Source organism: Rhinolophus sinicus, chromosome 14, assembly GCF_057876585.1.
Source record: "Rhinolophus sinicus isolate RSI-liver-muscle chromosome 14, RSI-T2T, whole genome shotgun sequence".
NCBI classification, from domain to species: domain Eukaryota; kingdom Metazoa; phylum Chordata; class Mammalia; order Chiroptera; family Rhinolophidae; genus Rhinolophus; species Rhinolophus sinicus.
In genome coordinates, this window is record NC_142514.1 from 173,690,645 (window position 1) to 173,704,134 (window position 13,490).

The window sequence follows — 13,490 nt, forward strand, 5'->3', positions numbered from 1 at the left end:
TCCCGCAGTGTCCTTTGCCGCATCGCAGCCCGTGGGTTTTCCAGGCGCCAAAGGAAGCCTTTCTGACTTTTAAGCACTTCGTCTTTATGAAAATTCCGTCTTTTCCTCCCTACGTTCAATCTCTGTGTGATGTTGAATCCCATTTCACAGATGGAGAAACTGAGGAACCGAACAAGTGAGCACAGCTTAAACATCTTTTCCGAGCCAGCCAGGAACTAGCCAGTCCGGTTCTCAGAATCTCAACCCCTGTAACAAATTTCGATTTGAAAAACACGATCGGTTCGGTTCGCAACTTTAAAACCCGCCCCACGTAACTAGTTAACATTTTAAAGGAACCCCCAAACCCCTTACCCTCAGCTTCAGCGGGACGCCTGTGTTTTACAGCTTTAGTTTGTGTCTCCAAATTGCTGGGCAGTCAAAGGGTTAAACGAGACCAGGAGGGGGCCTGTTGCGGAGCCTCGAAAGGGTTAAAAATATAAACGCATTTATTCCCCAACTATTTGGTACAAAATGGGCAGCGGCGGGACCAGGATAGCCAGGGAGCCCCCACCCCCACCGAATGACTTTTTAAAATTCTAGAACTTTTAATTCCGACCAAAAAAAAAAAGTGTCCCAGTTCGAAAGTTCTTTTAACCTTTTCTTTTTTCATTTATTTGTTTCTTTCTCGATTTCTCCGCCGGCTGGAATATAAAACTCGCCCTCTCCTTTTGGGTTCGAGGAGCTAGGTTCCCCCCATCGGGCCGCGTGCGGGGCGGGGGCCGAGGGGGCCCCGGGAGGTTTCTCCGGGGCCGGGTTGGGACGCGGCTGGTGAGTCCCGGCTCCGGCCCCTGAATTGGGGGGTCCGCGTCTGCCCCAAACGCCGCTTTCTTCCGTTTTCCATGTCATTTCCTGTACTAATAAGATGGTGGTCAAAGCAGGGGAGGAGAGCAGCAGCGAGTCGCCGCCGCCGCCGCGCCAAGGCTGGCGCTGAAACTTTGCCTCGCCGGGGACCAGCGCGCCCGCAGCGCGGCCGCTCCCGCAGCGGGGGCCGCCAGCCGGGGCCGCGCCGCCTCCGCCGAGCCGCCCGCCGGGCCGCCCGCGCCGCCCGGGCCCCGCGGCTGCCGCAGCATTCCCGGGAAGGTGAGTCAGCCCCGGTAGCCAATGTGGCCATTGAAAATGGCTTCGGAAAGCGTTCGGCAGTTTGCCAGCGAGCGCGGGGGCCTCTGCTGCAGGGGCTGCGAGCGGCTGCGGGGGGCGCGGGAGGCTGGGGGCCGACGCGAACCGAGCGGGGGGCCGGGGCCACACGGGCGCGAGCCGAGGGGGGCGGCTCGCCCGGGCCCCGTGGTGGGTTAACCCTCGGCAGGTAGCTGCCGCCGCCGCCGCCGCCGCGGGATTCGGGGGCCGCCCCTCCGCCTCCTTCCTCCCCGCTAGCTCTTCGCTCGCTCGCCTTGTTACAATGTAGCCTTTTCTCTGCGCCGCCGTTCGGCCCGCTGACGGACGTGGCCGCCGACCAATGGGAACGGCGGACCGGGCCGAGCGTTCGGAATGAGAACGCGGTGACACGCGCGGGGCGGGGCGCGGAAGGCTGGAGGGTTTACCGCGGCCGCTGGCCTAGTTCTCCGCGGCACTTTCGGCTGGGCGCTTGGGGCTGATGTGGAGGGCTTGGGTCCTTCGGGATGCAGTGGGGGTCTCTTCCATCGTAGTCCACGGTTTCACGCTAAACGCCGCCGAGCCGGAGGCCGTTTCTTTCCTATCTTTTAAATCTTAGTTGCGGTGTAGACTCTTCGGGAAATCTCTCCGGAGTGTAGTAGCCTCCACCTCCCCCACTTGCAATCCCCAAGGTACTCTCATATGCAGAAACTGCGGAAACTTCGTGGCCAGTGACCTTTCTCGTGTCAAGGCCAGCACGCCCTCGGCTAGTGGCTGCAAAGAGAATGAATACTAATGTCTTGAGTGCTGGGCGATGCTGGCTGAAAAGTTGCCTGTGTCTTGAACCAGGTTGGGCGGTAGGGGCTTAGATCCCCAGGATAGGCCGGGACTTAGGAGAGAAAAATGTTAAACCTCTCTTCTTTCTTAGACGTTTGCTTCGTGTAGAGAAAGGCTGTGGTATATATAATTTAGAGTGGCTGAAAGGAAACACCCACTTCTTTGTGCGCGGGGACAGCAGACAATAATGAGAGATTGCCCTTAATGCCTGGAAACCCTATAAACTTTGGGTGTTTTTTTTTTTTTTCTGCTGGGGCAAAAGAATTTTCCATGTAGCATCCTGCCTGCAGCACTTAAGCTTGCTTTTTCCCACATTCCCCTTGAGAGGAAGGAAGGTGTTGGGGGTGGGGGTGATGGTCCATGGGCCAGAATTCACAGGCTGTGGTCTCCTATCCTGGGGAGGCGGGCATGGTCTTTGCCCACTAACTCTGAGAGGCAGGCAAGCAGAGTGCTCTGTGGCACATGTCTGAAAACCCCTTCTGGGAATACAGCCCTGGCTGGTTGCATTAGTTTAATAGAAAGGGGCTTCTCCATCGGAATCCTTCCTCCCCCTAATACCTGTGTGACTGTAGACTTGGCACTGTCACCTAGACCTCTCAACCTTGCTTCTTCCATCCTTAAAATGGGACCAACAAAGCCTGTCTGGCAAGGCTGTTGTGAGAACATCTGAAGTGGCAGAGATAAAATGCCTAGCCCACAGCTGACATGTATTTTAAGAAGTGTTCTCTCCTCAGGATTAGCGCAGAAAATACTATCTTGGAAATATCAGAATTGCCCGACAGACCCTACCCAGGTCCTTCCAGTACCATACTGACAGGGGCCTCCAAGGAGCAGTTGGAGCAGGATCTAGTTCCCTTCCCTAGTGACATTCTCAAAGATACGGGGCTCCTCTCACTTGTCCCATGAGCCCTTGATCAACCACTGTCGCTTACATAGTATTTTGACCTGAGTTATAATTCTGTCCTCTAGACCCCTTGGATTGATGTGTTTCATAAATTTGCTCTCTGTGGTGTCAACTTAAGACTTCTATCATCTGAATCTTTCCTTACCTGGACTTATATTGGGGGGCAGGGTATGTGAGGACTCCCTGGTTCTATGTTATTGGCAAGTATGAAGGAAGTAAAGACACTGGACTAGGAGTCAGGAATCATACCTGTTTTATTCAGCTGCCTGCTTTGCCTGCCCTCTTGGCTATCTCATAGTTATAACCAACACATGGGGTCCAAGGCTGTCCCATAATCTTCCTTCCTCTTGGGCTCTGAACTTGGTCAAGGCTACCACCATCCTGCGAGTCCTTACGGCAGAAAGCTTGGTGCCTCTGTGCCCTCCGTCCAGTCTACTCTATTTTCAGGTCTAGGGAACTTTAACCTGTACATTGAATCTGTCCACCTCTGTCCATACCCTCCTCCCCAACATCTTAGTGAAGCCACTGCTGTCCTTCCCTAGGACAATAGCAAGAGCTTCCTAACTGTCCACCTGCAACCTCCCTCTATGCCCGTGTCAGCATCACAGGCACAGTGATCTGTTCCAAAGAAGATCTTGTCAAGCCTCCCGTTTCCTGCCAGAAAAGTCTTCTCAGGGCTTTGGGGATGAAGAACCAACTTTTTACCATCAGCTAAAAGCCTCTGAGTGATCTGGCCGCTGCCCTTTCCTGCTCCTCGTCTTTCACCCTCCCCTGGATCTCTCCAGCACACGCTGCTCCCTCCTTCTGGAATACTGAAACCGTTGCTGTCTAATGAATGAGTTAAGGTTGGCGAAGGGCAAGATGGGGTGAGAGAGTGTCTGAGGGTCCTTAATGCTCGTCCTTAAATATTTCCAATTCATCCAGGCACGTGGTAGGATTGAATCTAGGTCCCCTTGTGCTTGTGTAGGGCCATGTGATGGGCCAGTGAGTTTTGAACAACATGTCACTTCTGGGCCAAAGCGTTTAGTTGATGGTATGGATCCTCCAGAGTGCTCTTTTCCTGTGGCATGGCAACTAGCAGTAGGTGGGATGGTGGCTGTTCCTGCTAGCCTGGGTCCCTGGATCAGTACGAGTGGAGTTCCTAGATGTCCCATGATGGACACGGAGCATGAATGATAACTAAATTTTCATTGTTTTAAATCACTGAGATTTGGGGGTTGTTTGTGACTGCAGCATAACCTAGCCTGTCTTGACTTGGACTAGAGGAGTGTTCAGGCAGAGACAAGTACTGATGACCCTTGAACAACGTGAGGATTCAGGGTGCCAACCCCTCTCCCCTCCGCACAGTCAAAAAATCTTATAATGTTTGACTCTGCAAAAGCGTAATTACAGATGGCCCTCCACATCTGTGAATTCCCAATTGCGGATCAAAAAAGTTGGCCCTTGGACAACACTGGTTTGAATTGCATGGGTCCACTTACATGTGGATTTTTAAACTCGTGCTGTTCAAGGGTCAACTGTATACACACACACACACAGACTTGGGAAGGCTCATCCACAGCAACCAAAGAGACCTTTTTGACTAATCTGAGTCTATCAACCCCTGCCTGAAAAACCTTCAGGGACTCCCACTGAAGGATTTCTGTGCTTAAGTGGCCCTCCACTTACGGGGGACACAATCTTGTATCCCTCCATTTGCCATGTTCCACCCCATATGCTTTCCTCATGGTGTTCCCTCTGTTCTGTGCATTTAACCTCAGCTTAGGCCTCCTCATCCTTCATCTTTCAGCTTCAGCATCACCTCTTCAGGGAAGCCCTCCCTGATTAGGTCAAACACCCCCATCACAGCCTCTCATGGCCTCACATACCTCTCTTTTGTAGCACTCATCTTAGTAGCAATTTTACATTTATTGGTGGAATTCTTGAGTACAGTCTCACTCTTTCTCCAGACCGTAAGCTCTGCGAGGGCAGGACCTGTGTTGGCTTGTACGAGCCCCTGTATTTCCAGTGTCTGTACACAAGAGCTGCTAGAGAAATACCTTCTGATGAGTACCTGAGCACTGGAGTACCTGAGTACCTGGGCTAAGGACAGGATTAATGGATGCTGCTTTTCTGGGGTAGGGGCAGGTGGGTCCAGCTGAAAGGAGGTGTCCGGCAGGGCAGGCAAAGTGACTGGCCCGTAGAGTACAGGTACTACACTCCCTGTATTTATAGGTGTTCCTGCCCCAGAAGGACCATGTTTCTGGGATGTATAAGGGGAAGGTCCAGGAGGGCAGGAGTGTGAGATGTAACAGACCCTGAGATCTCTGTTGATCTGGAGAGTATGTGATTCAGGGAAGGGTCACAGCGTAGGAGATCCAGGGACGATGAAGATGAGGGTAATGACGATGAAGGCAGCTACTGTTTATGGAAGAGGGCTTATTGTGGGCCAGGTATGGTTCTAAGCATGTGACATCCCTGTGCAGACAACAGCTCCACAAGATAGGGATTATTGTTTTCATTTCATAGTTGGGGAAACTGGGGCCCCAAGAAGTGAAGTAAGGAATCCAGGGTTAAACGGGTATGGCCAGGACTGGAATCCTGGCAGTCTGATGCCACCTCCTTAGGGATACCCTCTTACAGTGAGGGCAGAGAACTCAGGCCCTACCATGTAGAGCCCCTTTGGAAATGTCACATGGCATTAGAAAGCCCTCACTGGAGAACCAATTTCCAGGAAATAATACCCCCCTAACATTGGGATTGAACAAGGGGGTTTCTGGCTTAGAGGTGCCTGGTGGCCTTGGTGCCAGGGCTGGTCTAGAACCATTTGGTGCACTTCCACCTCTGCTGGGGCTTGGGACTTCTTGGAGGTCCCAGAGCCCATGTTTTCAGCGTGGGGCCTGGGAAGGGCTTCCCTGCAGCTGGTCCAGGGACTGCATTGGAAAAATAAGCCAAGCAGAAAGAAGAAAAACAACGAAGAAAAAAGAAAAATGTGCTGTTATTTTTAAAAAGCCTGTTTCCTATTGCAGATTCGTATCTGTGTTGGAAAGGCCACTATTCCCCCAGGGCAGCCACACTCATGGTGGTGTCCCTGGGCGAAGGCTCTGTAAGAAGGGAGGCCTGGGGCGTCCTTCAGTCCTTCATTCATTCAGCAGATGGTCACGGTATACGTGCCTAACCTGTGCCAGGCACGGTGCTGGGCTTGGGGGTGTAGTGTGGAAGCCAGTCCTTGCCCCCACAGAGCTCACACAGCAGTGTGGGAGGTGGGAAGTTAACCAGGCAGGTCCAGGTGATAACAGGAGGGTGTAAGGTAGACCACTGGTGACACTGAGTCAAAGAAAGCTTTCCTGGGGAGGGAGTCTTTCAGCTGGGTTTTGAAGGATGAGTAGGATTTGTAGAGCCAAGAGGGGACGAGCATCCCAGCAGAAGGTGTGTCTTGTTCAAAGGCATGGCACATAGAAGGTTTTGGAGAGGCTCACGTAGTTCATTTGGCCGGAGAGAGTGTCTAAGGGAGGAAGTGGAGGGAGATGCGCCTGGCAAGGAGAATGATAGTAACAGTATGACTAACACACCAGTCCTGCCTGACTAGGCCTCAAGGCTTTGGCATTGGTTGTTCCTACTCCCTAGAACAATCTTACCTGTTATCTCCATGGCAGCCTCCCTCACCTCCATCACATTTGCTCAAATAGCACGTTCTTGTGGACACTTTCCTGTTTAAAATTGCACCCCCTACCCTGTGTCCCCCCGTTTTCCTGGGTTTTTTTCCCCTCCCTTAGTACATAGCACATATAACATGACCTATGTTTTACTCATTTATTTTGTTTTTGGCTCCCTCCCTCAATTATCATCAATTATAAGTTTCTAGAGAGCGGGGATTTTGGTCAGTTTCATTTACTGCTCTATGAACAGGGCATAGCACATAGTAGGTGTCAGACATTTGTGGAATAGCTGAATGAATTGAGCACTTACTACATGCAAAGTGCTTTACATGCATTTTCTCATTTAATCTTCCCAGCAGGCCTCTGATATTGCTACTATTATTTTCCCCACTTTTTAGGGGAAACAGGAAACCAAGGCTCAGAGAGGTAGAATACCTCGCCCAAGGTGTCTCAGGTGGTAAGCGGCCGAGCTGGGATTTGAACCCAGGCCGCCTGGCTCCTGAGCCCTCCCATGTAACCCTGATGCTTTTCCCCACCCAGGTTGTCACAGGTCGTGACTGCTGTGCTGGGGAGTTTACACGCTGTCTGTGGGGCTGCAGGAGCTGCAGAGGGTTTCACGAGGAGAAAGCCCACAGAGAGATCAGATCCACGTCCCTGAGACCGTTAGCAGCAGCAGCAGCTTGGTTGTGAGGCTGGAGGCAGGGAGGCCGATGAGGAAGCTGTTGCTGTAATCAGGTAGGAGAGGGTGAAGAGGAAGGTGAGAGCTTGGTGGTGGCCATTCTAAAGGGGAAGGCGAGGAGGCTGGCACTTGGCCCTTCACACGGGGCTCAGAGGAGGGCGGTAAGGGCACCGTTCTGGGGGTCACAGGTTCTCTAGTGTGCCTGGCTTCTGTTTCTGAGTAGCCAAGGCAACCCCAGATAAAGCCCGGCTGAGTGCCCTGGGCTGGCCTCTTGGCAGGGAGAGGGAAGTAAGAAAGAGGCAGCCAGGGGTGTGGGTGGGTGGAGGCAGTGCTATGGCCTGGAGAGGGGTATGGGCCTCAGGGTTAGTTCTGTCCTGCCCCTTGGGCAGCTGGGAGATGTGGGCAAGAGGCTGCCCCTGTTGGGGTTGCCTATTTCTGCATCTGCAAAGCAGGGCCTCGTGGAGGCCCCAGAGAAAGAAGCCCCAAGTACCAATGTGTGGCTTAGGGCCAGCTCAGGGGCCACTTTCTCAGATGTGATGTCACGGCCAGAGGGGAGGCGTGCCCCAGGTCACGGAAATAATCTTGTCCCCCTCGCTGGGGATAGCAGTGCCTAGATATGAGCGTGTAACACAGAGGTCTCTCTACTTAAAGGTAACCTGACCACACCTTCAGATACGTCCCCCACCCCCTCCCAGGCTTGTGTTCAAGGCCAAACATGCCTGGGCCTCAGTTTCCATTCCTGCATGGAGACAGTATTGTCAGTCCCATATTACATTCTGTGGAAGAAATTTTTTCCTTCTTGTTTTCCGGACCAGAGTTTAAGAGGAACGTGGCCCTTTGAGCACAAGGGCACTTGACAACAGCCCCGTGAGGCTGCTTCCACATCCATTTATGGAAAAGGCAATTCAGGTTCAGAGAGCGTAAGTGACAAGCTCCATATCACACAGCCATAATCTAATCATTCCAATCATTTTGAGACACGCAGTTTATAAAGGAAGGCTTAGGGGTCGCCTGCTTACGTTACTGAACAATTCCCAGCAGGTACTTGAAACACAAGATTTGATTTATAAGCTCTCACTTTGCACGCTGGTTTCAGGATCCTCTGTCTCCCCATCTGGGAACCTCATGTGTCAGCACTAGCATGCACATCTGGACAGACCAGGAGCCTCCAAAGCAGTGACACTAGGGGAGGGGGCAGAAGTGGAGCGGGTAGAAGGCTGCTGGCCATATCTGCTCCCCAGCATCAGCTTCAGATCGGGGTGGGTGCTGAGGGGTGGGGACTCTGTTTGCAAACTGAGGCACTGGGCCTCTGAAGCCATCAGTGCCTTCTAGAGCTTTCCCTTCCACCCATTTCTCTTCCCCGCCCCACCTGACCCATATGGGCAACCCCGGGCACCCAACTTCATCTTCTCCCAAATCCCTTATCATTAGCCCATGAGGCAGGCAGACCAGTTCTTATAACCCCCATTTTACAGCGGAGAAAACTGAGGCTCGGAGAGGGGAAGTAACTTGCTTAAGGCCATACAATTTAGAGAGTGACCAAGTTAAAATTCTAACCCCAAATCTAGCACCCCTTCCTCTGCACCCCAGTCTTCCTCCTCCTGGAATCAGAGCCGAATGGGGACCTCTGAGAGCATTTGTCCCCATGTCTCCATGCCTTGCCCTCCCAATAGAGAGGCTATTTAGCCACTGCTTGAATATCTGCCACGACAGGGGCTTACCCTGTCCTGGGAGGGACAGAGGCAGTGACCCAGGGTAATGTGCATGAAGGAATTTGGGGTGGGGAGGGGATAGTGACGAGTGGGCTCCTTCTCCTGGGCTCATGGTGAGGTTGGGGGCGAGATGGGACCAGCAGGCAATTATATCACCTTGACTTGGGCACCGAGCTGGGCTGGAATGAACGTCACCAAGCAAGTAAATATGGAACCGCCCCCACAATGTCAGCCTTCCCGCAGTGGCTTCTCCCACTATCTCGCACTTTCCCCAAGGGAAAGGGGTGAGGGCCAGGAAGGAATCCTGCTGCCTGATGTCCAAGGGATGGAGATGGCCAGCTTGGGAGGCTCCGGCCTGGACGAGGTGCCTAGGGAGCAGCCCAATGGACCCTTAGCCCCAGGAGGGAGTGAGCCTCTCGTGGGCGCAGCTGGGGTGGACTCAGCGTTGTCCTGGCCCAAGGTACAGAGAGGGTGGGCTCTGGGTGGGTGGGTGGGTAGGGAGGAGGTTGCAGGCTGGGGCAATCCCTGGCCTCGCAGTCCAGCCCTTCACTGCCCCAACCCAAACAGGGTGGCATTTTTCAGGGTGGTGCCAGAACCCGCCTCAGACCAGTTGTGTTAACAGAGGGAGAGCCAGATCAGCCAGAAGGGGTGGTGTGTGGGGAAGAAGTGAAGAGGATCAGAAGTTCAGGGTGTCCCAGGGAAGGGGAGAAAGGAGAAGCCTCTTAGCCCGGGGTAGGGAGGTCAGGAAAGTGAAAGCTTCAAAGGAAATCAAACTTAGCAGCCAGGGAAGAATTTACCCTAAAAAGAGGATATTGGGTCTTGAGGGGAGGATGAGCAGAAAGGGAGGGTCCAGGGCAGAGTTTCGGGCTGGTTGATCCCCAGCCTTTTATAAATATCAATAATAGTCAAACCTGACTGAGACTTATGGGTGTGTATGGGCCCTGCCTGAAGCAGCGTGCTGCCCCATGATACTGGTGTTATAGCCTCAGTTTACACAGGAGAAATTGAGGCCCAGAGAAGTGAAGTGTCTTAATCAAGGCCACACAGCTATGAAAGGCGGAATCAGGATTTGAACCCAGGTCTGTCTGGTTCCAGAGTCCAAGCTCTTCACCACTCTATGGGACTGCCTCACTGTTACTGCAGTGGGATGGTGTCAGGAGCCTTTGCTGAGAGGGAGGGTGGACTGGAGGCCTTGCAGTTTCCAGCGTCTGCCTCGTAAAGCTGGTTAGTACCGAGAAAGTACGACATTGTTGGCCCGCTGTGGCATTAACTTGTGTATTAGCTTGAGAAATGGGGATGCCTGTTTCGTACAGGTGCTACCCATGTGACAGGGTTGCTGGGACCTTCCCATTCAATATTTGGTTCAGCAGATGTTCATGGGGCGCCCCCTTGGGCTCTGGAGGTCCAAACATAGGCACATGATTGGATGGGCCCTGCAGCAGGTCCCTTGGGGCCTGACAGTGCCATGGAGAGGGGAGTCTGCAGACCCCTGCCCATCTGTGAGCTCCTGTGTTCCTCTTCTGCAGCAAGATGGGTACAGACATGGCGAGTAAATATTGAGGAACTCATATTGCAGCTTGACGTGACCGCGTTGTTTGTATTGTAATTTACAAAAGTATCAGTTGGCAGCAGATTGGAAAACTTTAAAAAAAAAAGTCTCTTTACCACAAATAGTTTGAGCAGCTCTGGCCCAGATCCTAATTGTGATTGAAGGTAGGAAGTGCCCTACTTGCTCAGGGATGTGGGGAGGGGAGCGAGTCATTCTGCCATGGGTGGTGGGGGAGGGAGAGTATTGGTTAGACTTCCCAGAAGTGACATTGAAGGAGGAGTAGAAGTTTGCCAGGTGGAGGATGCGGGAAGGACATTTCAGGCACTGGGAACAGTATGTGCAAAGGCAGGCAACGTGAGGATCCCGGGGTTCAGCGAATGGCAAGTGATCTTGGGTGTTTGGAGAAGGAAGAGGTGGCAGAGACCACCCTGGAGAGGCGGGTTAGGGCCAAACTGGGAGGACCTCGAATGCCGGCCAAAGGAGTTGAGACTTAAAGAGTGTCCTGGAGACAGTGGAAGTGAGGTGGGAGATAAGATGAAGGGGCCATGTGGGTGTGTGTTTCCTTTTGGTCTTCAGCCTTCAGCCTTCAGAAAGATGTTTCTTGGTGCCCAGGGGAGTACGTTGCTGGTGAGCAGGCCTCTCCTTGTCCCTTCTGAGGCAGCCAGCCTGTAGTTCAGCCTGGCTGCCCCGTGAGTCAGTCAGTGGTTCTCCAGGGTGCGTGGCAGGCCGTCCCAGACAGTCTGGGTTAATGGGTTGGTATCTGCTGTGGTTGGCTGGCCCTGGCGGAAGCCTCTTGTCCCCCTGCCGTAAGCAACCAGTGTGGTACGCTCTCAAAGTGGTTGTGTCAGCCACCTGCTAGGAGGCCAGAGTCATGCTCAGGAGTGTGACCAGCGGGAAAGAGGACAGAGGTGTGAGGCTGAGGTTGGGGGGTTGGCCAGACACCGGGAGCCTGGTGTGTGATGGTGGGGGGTCCATTTAGGAGGTGAGCATGAACAACAGCCTAAAGTTGCTTCCTGCATGAACCCTCTGATGGGCCAGGGCTGAGTCTTGCGTTTGTGGCCTGAGGAGTGAACACCAGTTTGAGTCAGTGAGGGCCAGCTCAAGGGAGTAGACAGCTCATCGTCATGGAATTGCTGCCATGGTCCTTGGCTCTGACACAACCTTCTGTCCTTAGAGGAGCCTACCTGCCCTGTCCTGGGACAGCTGGGAACAGACCACCTTGTGCCTGGGCCTGCATGTGGCCCCAAGACCAGCCTGCCTGGGAGGGAGCAGGGTGAAGTGGCTTTCCCTCCAGCCCAGCCCCACCTACACCCCCCTCCTCCGGGGCCCCTGTTCAGGGTGGCCCAGCCTCCCACTCCCTCCCTGCAGCTCCCTGTCAGCTGGGCCCCACACAGCAGGCCTGGCTGTCTGGCTGCCATTCAGCGGGGAGTCCAGCTGCCTGGGATTCGTGGGATGGGGCTGGTCAGGCATTTACAGCCTGTCCAGGCCCGATCTTCAGGGCCAAGAGTCATTGATGTGCTTTGGTTTTGACAGTGGCCTTGGTCGTATTTGTAGGCTTGAGACCTCAGACCTCTCTGGCTTTCTGCCTTGGGCTGGTCCCACTCTAGACGCAGCATTTGCCATAGCCTGGGGGTCTCCCTGAGGTGGGGACAGCCCTGGGGCAGCTGAACCCACCTGACTTGTCTGCTGCTATAGCATCCCAGAGCTGGTGGGAGTGCTAGGTGAGACCTCCTTACTTTTCCGTGGCCCTTCTCCTCACAGGACCCTCTGAGTCTGTTCTGTGTGGCCCAGGCCTCTTTACCGCCCAGATCAAATCATCCAAGGCTGTACCCTTTGCTCCTCGCAGCCTGTCGGCCTCTCTCAGTGACTGGACTTTGCTCTTCCACTCCATGATTCCCCATATAGTTCTGTCGCCTGCCCCTGCCCCAGTTCCCTGGGCTACTGGTGAGGTGAGGACTTGTTGGCCCGGCTCCCAGGGGCCCCCTCCCCCAGTTTCAGGTAGAAACCGGACTCCTCTCTGGCACCTGCCAGTGGCTTTCTGCCCTCCCTGAGCACTCTGGCCTTTGGCCCAGGACAGTGGCCAAGAATGGCTCCACCGCCCTTTCAGACTCAACTTCTGACTCTTGCGCCCTCTCTCCACCTGGAGTATCCCTCTGTCTGCCTCCTTCCTGGTCCCTGGCTGGGGCCAGCAGTGGGCTCCTTTCTGGCTGCCCCTGGGCTCTCATACTTACTGCAAGTCTGGCTTCTTTTGGAGCTCAGTCGTTGCCACCTCCTTTTCTCAGTGCCCAGTGTCCCTGGCATGGATGGGGCCTTGCGTTTTATGGGAGTCTGAATGGTTTACACAGAGGCTACGTAGAGGCTCTCTCATTTCATTGACACAGCAGGTTGGGGAGGTGGATACTATGGGCCCATTTTGCAGATGAGGGAGTTGAGGCTCCAGGAGGTTCAGTGACTTTGTTAAGATCTTGTAGGAAGTCCGGGTCAGAGCTGGAACTCAGACCCACATCTCTTGGCTCTTCTGTTAACCTCATAGCTGTCTTGAAGGTAAGAACTTCATTGACTTTTGTTTGTTATAATGTCAGGGGCCAGGGCCTGACTACGGCCAGGGGTATGGCTGGAGCTGGGCTCAGCCTGTTAGGGGGTAGGGCTCAATGGTTGCCTGGGCTCAGTGTCACAGTCCCCTCCTCCTTCCTTCCTTACTGTTGGCCCCAGTGTGAGGTCCTCCCAGAGATACGGTCCCTCCCCTGGGAGTCAGGCTGAACCACAGCATGCTGGCCAGGGACTGGGGGCTGCTGAGACAGGTTGGCCACGAGTCACTGGGGCAAGAGGGAAGGGGAGAGGGAGAGGGTGGGCGTTAGGAGCCAGACTCTCCCGAGCTGGCCTGTGTGCCTCTGACTGAGTCACAGTGAGCGCCCACAGCTCCCACCTCTCCCTGCTTCAGGGTCCAATGCTCTGTGCTTCCTTAAAGCCACTCTTGCTGCAGGGAGACTGAGGGACTTGCTTCTACCCCCCTGATGAGGCTCTGAGATGCAGAAGGGCCAGC

At 54.0% G+C, this 13,490-nt stretch overlaps 1 protein-coding gene across 2 annotated transcripts in view; it reads left to right on the forward strand.

Moving 5' to 3' along the window:
- Positions 1 to 553: 553 nt before the first annotated feature.
- The window catches only part of PRDM11 (PR/SET domain 11), an 87,737-nt gene continuing 74,800 nt past the window's right edge, over positions 554 to 13,490 (forward strand). Inside the window, exons 1-2 of one of the 2 annotated variants that reach the window (XM_088789533.1) lie at positions 554 to 1,119; positions 7,048 to 7,242. The gene's annotated coding sequence lies outside the window, so the exon portion shown is untranslated. The remainder of the gene's footprint in view (positions 1,120 to 7,047; positions 7,243 to 13,490) is intronic. The other variant, XM_074336256.2, reaches the window with a different exon arrangement.